This window comes from Montipora capricornis, chromosome 2 (genome assembly GCF_036669925.1).
Source record: "Montipora capricornis isolate CH-2021 chromosome 2, ASM3666992v2, whole genome shotgun sequence".
Classification (NCBI taxonomy): Eukaryota; Metazoa; Cnidaria; class Anthozoa; order Scleractinia; family Acroporidae; genus Montipora; species Montipora capricornis.
Window position 1 is genome coordinate 33,834,331 of NC_090884.1, and position 13,741 is coordinate 33,848,071.

Genomic DNA, 13,741 nt, shown 5'->3' on the forward strand with positions numbered 1-13,741 from the left:
CAAAAATAATGATTTGAATAGGGCCACAGTTCCGAGAAAATCCAACAAATGGGATGCCCCTGCTGACATATTAAAGCTTGAAGCAAGGCAATGGAACCTACGTTGTAGTGAGAGGTCAAAAAGAACTTAGAGCAAACGGCAAAGCTCTTACTGGGAACATGATCTTAGGGAAACTAGGAAAAGCAAAAGGCTAAAGAAAAAACTAAACTAAACAACCAACAGGGTAATTATTAAAACTGCTTTAATAAAAATATATCGTAAATGTTGTTATCATTATTAATACTACATTGCAAATAATTTTTAAGGAATATATCTATTTTATTTGTACCAAAGAAATGGGACGTCAGCTTTGTTGAAACTGTTTACATGCAAAATTATCAAAATCAATAACAAACTAAAGATATGTATTGCAAACATATAATAATTAATTTAATAATGTGTAAAATCACTTTAATTATAGATAGTATCTGAACAGCACAGAATTAAAAACCCCTTGTAATAATGTATCATATTTTCATGAATAAAATATTATGCAGGGATACTGAAGGCCGCTTTTTTACAATTAACACTTAACTTTTCAACATAATACCTGGGTAAAAGAATTATCTTTTTTTCTTTATTTATAGTGTGGTTCTTTGGGCTTCTGACTTTCACACGGAAATCTATTTTAAATCCATCACCTAAATTATCCACCAAGGTGTTCCACTCTCTTGGAAATGAGCACCTTTCAAAGTCTTTTTTTTTTGTAATAATATGTATCCACGGTATTTACTTGCTTTGCCTTCGTCTTTGAAAAGATACTGGAAAGCATCATGCCTGGATGGAAATGTTGTTGGAGATACAATTCTGGATACAATATTCATCAATATTGCTCCATGCAAGGCATTAACACCTGAGGTGATTAATTCTTGAGATGGCCTTAGATTCAAATATATGCCAAATAAAACAAATCGGTCCAAACATTTAGTGCAAATTTTACTGAGTATCTTATTTCCAATGCATAGAGAAATGTACATGCACTGTTGAGAGTGGCAAGTCATTTCTTTCCAGCAGGAGTGCACACAAAAACTAAGCGATCAAGAAATCTCCATAAGTTGACTACCAGCAACAATAAATCCACCCTGCCAGCAGGGCTTTTCTTACTCGCCCTCTGGCGAGTTTTAGAGAGGCTCTGCTCGCAGGGTGCAATAAATTATATAAAAATGAAGATGAAAATAATACTTTGCTTCCAAAAGAAAGGTCTCCCAAGACCTTATTGGTCGGGAAACTTGCACCTAGCATACAACTGAGCTACTTTTGATGATTACATCATAGAATCTCAAAAACGTTATCTCCTATTTCGAATAAAAATTGAACAAGAAAATAGACTTTCATCGATATAAGGTTCTTATTTAAGTGCTTGCAGATTAAGGTTTTCCTCAGGTTCCCAAGAGTTAGAGAGGGAACTATAATCACTGAAGAGAAGGCTGTTTCTAAGTTAAAAGAACTTTCCATTGCCAGGGAACCTGCCCAGGACCATTAACATACTCTGAGAGGTAATATCTCATCTGACTGGCACTTCTTGTGTGATTCATTCCAGGAAGAGCCAGATTCTCAAATGTGTTGTCTCCAGTTTGCCTCCATTCACCAGCAATAACATCACCGTTTTCATTTTCATAATCCAGGGACCCTGGGGGTGTGTAGACTGTTGGGCATTTCTTAATAAGGAAGTTATGCAATGCCAGACATGAATGAACTATGCTTATTGCATTTTTTGGCTTAACACAGTGTGGAGTGGAAAATTCTAAATTTAGCACTAAGAATACCAAATGCATTCTCGCTCACTACTTGAGCTCTAGATAATCGGTAGTTAAAAACCCTTTGCTCTTCTGATATCCCCCTCCTTGGGTAAGGCTTCATGACATTTTCTGTCTGGCTAAATGCATCCTTTCCCACGAAATAATGTGGCACCAGAGTATCCCATTCTTCCACAATGTCGTCATTCACTGGGAGAGGTTTTGGCTCAGGGATGTTTAGCTGTTTGACGTCAAGTGCATGGTAGAAGACGGTGTTCCTCAGAACTCCACCATCACTAATGCGACCTTGGCAGCCAACATCAGCAAACACAAATTCTGCATTGGGCCCACGACTGCCATAAGCACAATGCCCAAGAACCCTTTGTAACTAAAATAATCGGAGCCAGTTCCTAGGGGTGTAGGATCCGGACGTGTTTCCCGTCCATAGCTCCGATACAATTCGGCAGTCGCCATCTACTATGAAAACGCTTGGCGATCTCTTATCATTCTTCCTCGGAACTTGGGCATGTGATATATGATGAAAGGATGGTAGAAATCGCCTCACATACTCTGGGAATTATGAGAGAAAGTGTTCCTTTGTTAATCCGGAACTGGTATTGGCGACTTGTGTACGTCTCACCAGGAGCCAGAAAACGAAGCGTCACAGCAAGCTGCTCAGCTGTTGAGATGGCATTTCTCATTTTCGTGTCTCTCTTTTTCAAAAAGGGGTACACACTTTGCACGAGCTCTTCAAATGTTGCAAGGTCTAAACGCAGATAATTGCTGTAGTGTTCGGGATCTCCCTCGAAATCTTTAAGTAAACGATGAAATGCACCATCTGTTTCCCTCATCGAAATCCACGGCCTAACCCAGATTTTTCGCTCTCGACGTTTTTTTTTACTGCAACAAAGAATAACTGTGCCAGTTCCTAAGCACCCCGCAGCTATTTGAGTCGTCTCTACGTCCATTTCCATGTTACATTTTTATTTGCAACAATGTTGCACAATTGGAGACATGGTGCTGTCGTGCTTAGTGTTAACATACTGTAGCATGCGCTCTCCACAAAATCGCCAAGAAGTTTCCACGAAATCGCCATGAAATCGCCGCTAGTTTACACCGGCGATTTGGAATCGCCACAAAAATCACCGCTTAAATCGCCGCACAAATCGCCCTTGTAAACGGGCCTTAAAGCAGCTAAAACGTACATGTGTCCCTAAGGCAGAGATAGTAAGCCTTTATATCACATGTATAAGGTCTGTATGTGACTATGCCATACCAGTTTTTCATTCTTTACTTCCGGAGTACTTGGTTAAAGACTTAGAGCGGGTGCAAAAGAGGGCCTTAGCAATAATTTGTCCAAATCAAACTTACTCAAACGCTCTTTTATCCATAAATTTAGACTCATTAGAGCAGCATCACCATCATCTAAGCCATCGCAATGTGATGTACTGGACAGAAGAACACAACAGTATACTTTGCAGAGACATTTTATTTCAAAATCCCTGTAAGTACAAAAAGGGGTCTCCCCAACGGAGTGAAACCTGGAGGAAAATTGCAGATATTCTGAACAAATGTGCTACTCCCCAGCTTAATGTTGGCCACAGGGCCATCCGGGACCACATCAACGTCTTGGTAATTAAACAAGTGTAACATTTAAATTAGAGATGAAGAAAGGGCATCTGGAATATCCCCGGATGAGACGAGTGAATTAGATGAGCTGATACAGCAAATTATTGCTCTAGAAGAGAGTGCTACTACAGATACATGTATTATGGATAAAGCTGACAGAGCTAAAGCAGAAGATGTTAGAATGAAAGCTATGGAAAGGCTTTCCCAAACCAAAAAAGGGGATCAGAAGAAGAAGGTGAGGACAAACCAAACCAAAGAAGAAGAACAACTGGAGATAACATTGAGTATCTAAAGGAAAGGGCACAAAAGAATGCCGAAATGAGATAAAAGGAACTTCATCTGGAAAAGAAAGGCAGCAACAACAAGTTGACATGCTGAAGGTTATGCACCAGCAACAATTACAATTCCAGCAGCAAAAGCAGCAGTTTCAGCAACAACAAACGCTTATCATGCAGCAGTTCATGGGCATCATGAATAGAATGCTTGAAAAATAGACATTTGTTCGTTTGTGTGTATGTTGTTTTTCAGCTATGTTCAAGGCTGACAAACTGGTTAATCAGTGCTAATTAATTCTCATTACTGAGCCTTAAAAGTTTAATGTAAAACTTTGAGGATCATTTGCCACCCCTTTCTTTACACTTGCAATCTTTGGAATTACCTTAGACTACAAAACTGGTTTAACGTAAAGATATTGACAAGTGTTTCTGTTAAAAGGCTATTTTTTTTAGCTGAAGTAATCAGCCAGTGATGGTGGCTCGAGTCCAAAGTAATCAGCAGTTGTATTTGAGAAAAGACATGCCAAGGCATTTTTGCAGAAGTACACAAACAGTGTTCATTTTTCCTACAAGCCTAAGGCCTATTTTGAGATTTTTTTAATAGTAAATTAAGTTAAAATAATTGACGATGTCTCCAAACAACCATTCCACAATCGTACGCACTGAACTCATAGATGTATTAATTAAACTCTTCCATTTGTCTGGTTAGGACTCCATGTCTGAAGGGGCATTGCAGATGTATAAGCTGGGGTATGTGGGATCCCCACAGATGCCCATCTCTTGTGCAGTAGGGAAAAAGGCAAACTGTGTCAGGTCAGCATAAAGGACAGACATATCTAGCATTCTTGCATCAATGCCTTCGTTCCTATAAACAAAAGCAACCAAACAAAAATCAGTCAACAAATAAGCAAGCAGAAAAATTCTTACCTGAAGAGAGCATTGATCTTAGTCAGCTAATTAAGATGACTAGAACAACATAGGATTGGCTGTTCTTGCAGTCAAGGCACTTATGACCTATAAATACGTTAAATATGGCAAAAGAATGGCCAGAATAAGAGTATTTCATAGCGGAGCTCCGTGCACACAGAGCACCGTTGTTAAGAAAATATCCGAGAAATATAGGTTTTTATAGCCATGAAGCCATCAACCGTCCGTACGTATGTATGCCAATGTGACCAGTGTAATGCTAGTTTACAGCATACATCTTTGATATTGGACATCCATCTTTTGATTAATTGACACCTGCCAAAACAAGATATCTGCTAACCAGTATCACATGACCATATCGCGGGCTCAAGCTTAGAGCTCACCGAGGTCAGCTGGTTTTTTTAAAGTTGACTGCTGACCAGGTACTGAATCTCGATTGAATTGCAGGCTCAACCCAGGTTAATTCACCTGAACATAAGCGAGGCTTCATTTTTCACGCGCTTTCTGTGGATCGACGCAGCTACATGGCCATACTATATATCAACGAAAGTTCTTAGACAGTCAACACTTTTCGTTTTCAGGTGGAAAACGGTTTGGAAGATGTTTTCTTTCTGCATTTTTCGCTGGTTTCAATCCAGTTTGAGATATCATGATATCTGTGGTCCACAGTGGTGGCTACGCAGCTTTTCAAGTCAAGCATCAGCGGGATGTAAACTTAAAGCTGAGTGTTTATTTTTAATTTGCTTAGAGCTGCTTTTTTCTCTGTATTGCAATTTTTGGCATATCTTTAGAAGCTCTGATAAGGTTACATGATGCCTGGAGGACATGTCTAGAACAGAAACGAAAGGACTGAGCGAAAGAGAACGACTATGACAAAACAGAATACCAATAATACCTCATACCTAAAAACAGACTGGTCATGAAAAATATTTCAAATCTATTCAAATCACGTTAACCGACCAAAATTTCTCATTCCTTCGCCGTAAATCTATGTCAGTTAAAGAACACACAAAAGTAACCGTTGTTAACCATGCAATTTCCTTATTGCGTGTAATCTTACAGAAATGTCTCTGCGATAACTTCATATCTGTATATACATATTGATCAGTGTAAACCAAAGTGGGCAAAAACAGCTAGGGCAAGGCCGACTGGTTTTGATGTAACTCCTTCATATTGTCCTCGTTATAGGACTCAGTAGGTCTCTTACTTCTTAATCGTACTAATGCATGAATTCTACGATGTAAAAGAACAGCAATTCACAGTGCAGTAAAGTAAAGTAAACAGAACCCTATCTTATGTAAACAATGCATGTACATGGCTAATAATGCACCGCTGTAACAATGTTTGTTTCACGCAATATTATTGTATGACAAGTAATCCTCGACAACTTACTGTGTATCAGCTATGAGAAGACGGGTTTTACATACTATAAACATATGAGAGTGTTCACACTCTCATATAGACAGATATTTGATAGTTTATACCAAATACAATCTTGGACAAAATTGTTGAGAAAACTCTGCTTTTGGACTAAACTCCGATCACGAGTATGAAAAAGAAGCTTTTTTTTTTTTGCCCCCACTCCCCCTGATCAATGTTGCTAGACGAAACAAAGCATGTCGAACCTGGGCTTATCAACATTGGTTGTAGGGGGGGAGGAGGATCGCTAATAATGTGCGATATTGAGGACGTAGTGCGCAAAGAACCCCTGTTTTTAATATTCTCAACCCTTTTTGTCCAAGATTGTAGTTCATACAAATTCTTTCCTTGGGCACTCAACCGTTTGTTATTTTTAATGATGCGTTATTCAAAGTGGATGCGTATTTTCAAAAGGTAATTGGTTCTTCCTTTGTTCAGGAATGAAAATCGAATTTTTATTGTCAACTGGAATTAAATAACAATTATCTGTACTCTTGTGGACATAAAGAAAAATTTGATTTGTTTGTTTGTTTTGCTCTAAAATGTGATCGAACAAGTGTTTTTTTTTTCGTTTGCCCAACTGGTTTTTGTTGTGCCTCGACAGTGACAAGAAAATTTTCCCCTTATGTTATAAACACATAATCACAATGAGTTCTCGTAAAATTTGGGGGGAATCTCACTAGTTTGTGTTTTCAGAAGTTTGTTTAAAATAACTAAACGTTATTTAAGTGTTGGAGCAGATCTTGTTTGAAGTTTGTCCTTTCGGTTGCCGTATTTTGCCGATCCTTGTTCCAAGCCAACCTGGGGTGTTTCAATGAAATACAACAAAATGTGAATGATCTCGTTTTCAGAGATAAAGTGGAATAAAGTACTTCAGTAAAACTCTTCTTTGACCTTGAACTAAAAAAGCTTTTTTTATGGCTTCTAATTTCAGCATGATTCCTATTCACTGGCTATTGACAGTTGACTCTGAAATGGCTTTTTTCCTTTTCCATTCACTCAGTGAGGGTGTGCTTGTTTTCTTTTAAAACTCATGCGATTCAAGAAAAATTCATTGCCAAACTGGTGAATTCCAAAGTAGATTTCAGTGGAAAAACTCATCGCCTCGTGATTCATATGATATCGGTTTGTAACGTAAAATTTACTGTGGAATTCACTGGTTATGCAATGAATTTTTCTATAGAAGAAAGCAAAGATTTAATTATTAAAGCAGCAACGGGAAACATCAAAACGCAGACAATTCGAAACCTTTTATTTTCACTAACCCTACAGGCAGTAAGAATAAATAACCAGAGAGCTCCGCTTTTAGGCTTGGCTAAATCTATATATTAGTTGATATGTTCTTACATCCTCTACGCAAGTGGTTGTATTTCTCTTGCTTTAGTGTTTGCTCTTTGATCTTTCCTACTTGACACAATGTTTCTTCCATCAGTGTCCATGCGTTATGTTCTTTTCCCTGCACCGCTGTATCGATCTTGTTAGCGCCACAACATTCTATACTGCATCTACAAGCAATTGCAAAAAGGTTGAGACACTGAATGGAAAATCCACCTCTTCTTCCTAAAACACCTCTTCTAGTTCATAAGAAAAGGATGAATGCCCCTCCCTCCCCCATCCCCTTTTTCAATGTTGATACCCTTTAGTCTGAGTGTCAAGTGGAAATGGAAACAACTTTGCTTGGGGGAAGGGGGGTTGGAGATGCGCTGACTTGAATGACACGCATTGTACGGTTATCAACAATGAGTGTCTCAACTCTTTTTGCAACTGCTTGTCTCAATAGTTGTCGCGTGTAATTCATCATTGCGACTAAACGGAACAGTCAATAGGTTCAGCAAAGGAATCAATGGAAAGCAGAAAAAAGGAGCTTGAACTGGAATAGGCATTACGGCGTTCTAGTTGGGTTCTAATTGATGAAAATGAACTTGAAAATTAGTGCAAATTACCCATTTCTATTTATAACGTTACATACACTGTTTTGTCGAGTAAGCGAGGACAAAGTTTCTGTTTTGCAATGATTTTGCTGATTTCATATGTCAAAAGTTTCCCAAAATGTTTAGGTGAGGTGCAAAGAGTCATTCCAAATTCCAAGATAATTGTCCAGTACTGAACTATTTCAAAGCACGTAGGGTGTTGAATAGTGCAGGTGCAAATTATTTGCAATACCGGTTCGCAGTTGCCATATTATAAATCCGATTGAGAACGTGTTCAATTTAGCAGAACACGAGTTTCAGCGCCAAGCGATACAGAGTACCTACGAGACTTTGTTTGCTGAAATAGTGTAATGTACACTTTACGCCATGAGCGGTGACACTGTTATTGATAATATAATCTCTTCAATGAACAAGCGCTCAAAGGCTTAAAATTCACGATAATGGTCAGCAAACGAAATGCTGAAAAGCTGTTATTCCTTGTAACAGTTATAAATCTCTACAATAAAAGTAAAGGACGGTTCAAAACAAAGAAATAAACAGGTTACGGAATGATAAGCTTGTCAGTCTTTTATTACCTTAATAATACGTCACCATGTCAACGCGAACGTCGTAACAAGCACAAACACATTTTCATCCAAAAAAAAGGCAACCTTTTCCCTTTTCGACAAGCAACACATGCAAGTGGCGAGAAAAACAACCTGAGATAGACTTTTCATGATTACAAAAGCAACAGGCAGTTAAAAGAAGTTTTCGCAACGGTCTACATAATTCCAACAGTCTACACTCGAAAAACATTAAGAAGTAGATAAGATTTCATTAATTCTACAGTAGACCGTAGACCGTTGACCGATGACACAACCATTGCATTACCTGTAATAATAATAATTTATTCATTTATAGTGCGCTTTTTAACATGCTAGGTGATCAAAAGCGCATTACAACAATAAATAACCTAAAAACTATTTACAAATATCTACAAATTTTTAGAAATATACAAACATATTTAATATCTAAGAAACATTAAAAGCTAATTTAAAAAGATAACTTTTAAGATTAGATTTAAAAGTAGAAATACATTTGATGCTGCGTAGGCTAACAGGAAGAGCGTTCCATAACGTGGGCGCAGCCACACTGAAGGAAGTGCCTGACGCCATGGCCAGTAACAGAAAACCGTTAACTTATTCTAAAACAAAACTTACAAAACATTTTGCACATTTCCGAATCTCGTTTAAAACTTTGTGTTCAGGGATTTCAACCCACTGAAATACATTAACTTACTATTGACTGAACAGACACGCGTTCGTATGAAATTCGACCCCACCTCACGGCTAACTGAAAACCACAGACTGTCACTGGAAATATTTTCAAATTAAAAACGGATTCCACTGCAAATTGCAGTGAAAGACTAAATTTCCGCAAAGAAGTTCGTCCTGTTAGCACACAGCAGAACAAGCGCAACACTCATTTCCCTGCGTACCATTTACGTAAACAAAATGTGATCGGTACAATCTACGCACGCTTATCGTGTGCGCTCTGATTTCAACTGACTTCTTACAACGTATTGACACTTGCAACACCAAATTTTGACATCCAAGCAACCCAAAACTGTGCTTGTTGCCGTCAGAAAATGTGTTCATGACTACCTGAAGCGTGCAAGAGGTGAACACCCAATTTCGTCCTAAATGATTGCCAATTATAGCACTTTCAGCACACCTCAAAACAACACATTTTCAAACACCATTCCTCACTACGCAAACCTACCCGAACTAAACAAAGTTCTCTTCAAAGCTTACAATACAACTGTCATATATGCAAGGTCTCGCCCCAAAAAACAAATAGACAACCCGGCAATACGGAGGTAAAACAACTAGACAAGCAATTGCAAAAAGGTTGAGACACTGAATGGAAAATCCACCTCTTCTTCCTAAAACACCTCTTCTAGTTCATAAGAAAAGGATGAATGCCCCTCCCTCCCCCATCCCCTTTTTCAATGTTGATACCCTTTAGTCTGAGTGTCAAGTGGAAATGGAAACAACTTTGCTTGGGGGAAGGGTGGGTGGAGATGCGCTGACTTGAATGACACGCATTGTACGGTTATCAACAATGAGTGTCTCAACTCTTTTTGCAACTGCTTGTCTCAATAGTTGTCGCGTGTAATTCATCATTGCGACTAAACGGAACAGTCAATAGGTTCAGCAAAGGAATCAATGGAAAGCAGAAAAAAGGAGCTTGAACTGGAATAGGCATTACGGCGTTCTAGTTGGGTTCTAATTGATGAAAATGAACTTGAAAATTAGTGCAAATTACCCATTTCTATTTATAACGTTACATACACTGTTTTGTCGAGTAAGCGAGGACAAAGTTTCTGTTTTGCAATGATTTTGCTGATTTCATATGTCAAAAGTTTCCCAAAATGTTTAGGTGAGGTGCAAAGAGTCATTCCAAATTCCAAGATAATTGTCCAGTACTGAACTATTTCAAAGCACGTAGGGTGTTGAATAGTGCAGGTGCAAATTATTTGCAATACCGGTTCGCAGTTGCCATATTATAAATCCGATTGAGAACGTGTTCAATTTAGCAGAACACGAGTTTCAGCGCCAAGCGATACAGAGTACCTACGAGACTTTGTTTGCTGAAATAGTGTAATGTACACTTTACGCCATGAGCGGTGACACTGTTATTGATAATATAATCTCTTCAATGAACAAGCGCTCAAAGGCTTAAAATTCACGATAATGGTCAGCAAACGAAATGCTGAAAAGCTGTTATTCCTTGTAACAGTTATAAATCTCTACAATAAAAGTAAAGGACGGTTCAAAACAAAGAAATAAACAGGTTACGGAATGATAAGCTTGTCAGTCTTTTATTACCTTAATAATACGTCACCATGTCAACGCGAACGTCGTAACAAGCACAAACACATTTTCATCCAAAAAAAAGGCAACCTTTTCCCTTTTCGACAAGCAACACATGCAAGTGGCGAGAAAAACAACCTGAGATAGACTTTTCATGATTACAAAAGCAACAGGCAGTTAAAAGAAGTTTTCGCAACGGTCTACATAATTCCAACAGTCTACACTCGAAAAACATTAAGAAGTAGATAAGATTTCATTAATTCTACAGTAGACCGTAGACCGTTGACCGATGACACAACCATTGCATTACCTGTAATAATAATAATTTATTCATTTATAGTGCGCTTTTTAACATGCTAGGTGATCAAAAGCGCATTACAACAATAAATAACCTAAAAACTATTTACAAATATCTACAAATTTTTAGAAATATACAAACATATTTAATATCTAAGAAACATTAAAAGCTAATTTAAAAAGATAACTTTTAAGATTAGATTTAAAAGTAGAAATACATTTGATGCTGCGTAGGCTAACAGGAAGAGCGTTCCATAACGTGGGCGCAGCCACACTGAAGGAAGTGCCTGACGCCATGGCCAGTAACAGAAAACCGTTAACTTATTCTAAAACAAAACTTACAAAACATTTTGCACATTTCCGAATCTCGTTTAAAACTTTGTGTTCAGGGATTTCAACCCACTGAAATACATTAACTTACTATTGACTGAACAGACACGCGTTCGTATGAAATTCGACCCCACCTCACGGCTAACTGAAAACCACAGACTGTCACTGGAAATATTTTCAAATTAAAAACGGATTCCACTGCAAATTGCAGTGAAAGACTAAATTTCCGCAAAGAAGTTCGTCCTGTTAGCACACAGCAGAACAAGCGCAACACTCATTTCCCTGCGTACCATTTACGTAAACAAAATGTGATCGGTACAATCTACGCACGCTTATCGTGTGCGCTCTGATTTCAACTGACTTCTTACAACGTATTGACACTTGCAACACCAAATTTTGACATCCAAGCAACCCAAAACTGTGCTTGTTGCCGTCAGAAAATGTGTTCATGACTACCTGAAGCGTGCAAGAGGTGAACACCCAATTTCGTCCTAAATGATTGCCAATTATAGCACTTTCAGCACACCTCAAAACAACACATTTTCAAACACCATTCCTCACTACGCAAACCTACCCGAACTAAACAAAGTTCTCTTCAAAGCTTACAATACAACTGTCATATATGCAAGGTCTCGCCCCAAAAAACAAATAGACAACCCGGCAATACGGAGGTAAAACAACTAGACAAGCAATTGCAAAAAGGTTGAGACACTGAATGGAAAATCCACCTCTTCTTCCTAAAACACCTCTTCTAGTTCATAAGAAAAGGATGAATGCCCCTCCCTCCCCCATCCCCTTTTTCAATGTTGATACCCTTTAGTCTGAGTGTCAAGTGGAAATGGAAACAACTTTGCTTGGGGGAAGGGGGGTTGGAGATGCGCTGACTTGAATGACACGCATTGTACGGTTATCAACAATGAGTGTCTCAACTCTTTTTGCAACTGCTTGTCTCAATAGTTGTCGCGTGTAATTCATCATTGCGACTAAACGGAACAGTCAATAGGTTCAGCAAAGGAATCAATGGAAAGCAGAAAAAAGGAGCTTGAACTGGAATAGGCATTACGGCGTTCTAGTTGGGTTCTAATTGATGAAAATGAACTTGAAAATTAGTGCAAATTACCCATTTCTATTTATAACGTTACATACACTGTTTTGTCGAGTAAGCGAGGACAAAGTTTCTGTTTTGCAATGATTTTGCTGATTTCATATGTCAAAAGTTTCCCAAAATGTTTAGGTGAGGTGCAAAGAGTCATTCCAAATTCCAAGATAATTGTCCAGTACTGAACTATTTCAAAGCACGTAGGGTGTTGAATAGTGCAGGTGCAAATTATTTGCAATACCGGTTCGCAGTTGCCATATTATAAATCCGATTGAGAACGTGTTCAATTTAGCAGAACACGAGTTTCAGCGCCAAGCGATACAGAGTACCTACGAGACTTTGTTTGCTGAAATAGTGTAATGTACACTTTACGCCATGAGCGGTGACACTGTTATTGATAATATAATCTCTTCAATGAACAAGCGCTCAAAGGCTTAAAATTCACGATAATGGTCAGCAAACGAAATGCTGAAAAGCTGTTATTCCTTGTAACAGTTATAAATCTCTACAATAAAAGTAAAGGACGGTTCAAAACAAAGAAATAAACAGGTTACGGAATGATAAGCTTGTCAGTCTTTTATTACCTTAATAATACGTCACCATGTCAACGCGAACGTCGTAACAAGCACAAACACATTTTCATCCAAAAAAAAGGCAACCTTTTCCCTTTTCGACAAGCAACACATGCAAGTGGCGAGAAAAACAACCTGAGATAGACTTTTCATGATTACAAAAGCAACAGGCAGTTAAAAGAAGTTTTCGCAACGGTCTACATAATTCCAACAGTCTACACTCGAAAAACATTAAGAAGTAGATAAGATTTCATTAATTCTACAGTAGACCGTAGACCGTTGACCGATGACACAACCATTGCATTACCTGTAATAATAATAATTTATTCATTTATAGTGCGCTTTTTAACATGCTAGGTGATCAAAAGCGCATTACAACAATAAATAACCTAAAAACTATTTACAAATATCTACAAATTTTTAGAAATATACAAACATATTTAATATCTAAGAAACATTAAAAGCTAATTTAAAAAGATAACTTTTAAGATTAGATTTAAAAGTAGAAATACATTTGATGCTGCGTAGGCTAACAGGAAGAGCGTTCCATAACGTGGGCGCAGCCACACTGAAGGAAGTGCCTGACGCCATGGCCAGTAACAGAAAACCGTTAACTTATTCTAAAACAAAAC

General features: G+C 38.1%; 1 protein-coding gene and 1 pseudogene across 2 annotated transcripts in view; both read left to right on the top strand.

The window, feature by feature from the left end:
- LOC138039145 (uncharacterized) overlaps positions 1-211 on the top strand; it is a 1,289-nt pseudogene extending 1,078 nt beyond the window's left edge.
- The window catches only part of LOC138019150 (uncharacterized), a 135,974-nt gene that overhangs the window by 60,768 nt on the left and 61,465 nt on the right, over positions 1-13,741 (top strand). The window lies entirely within an intron of this gene.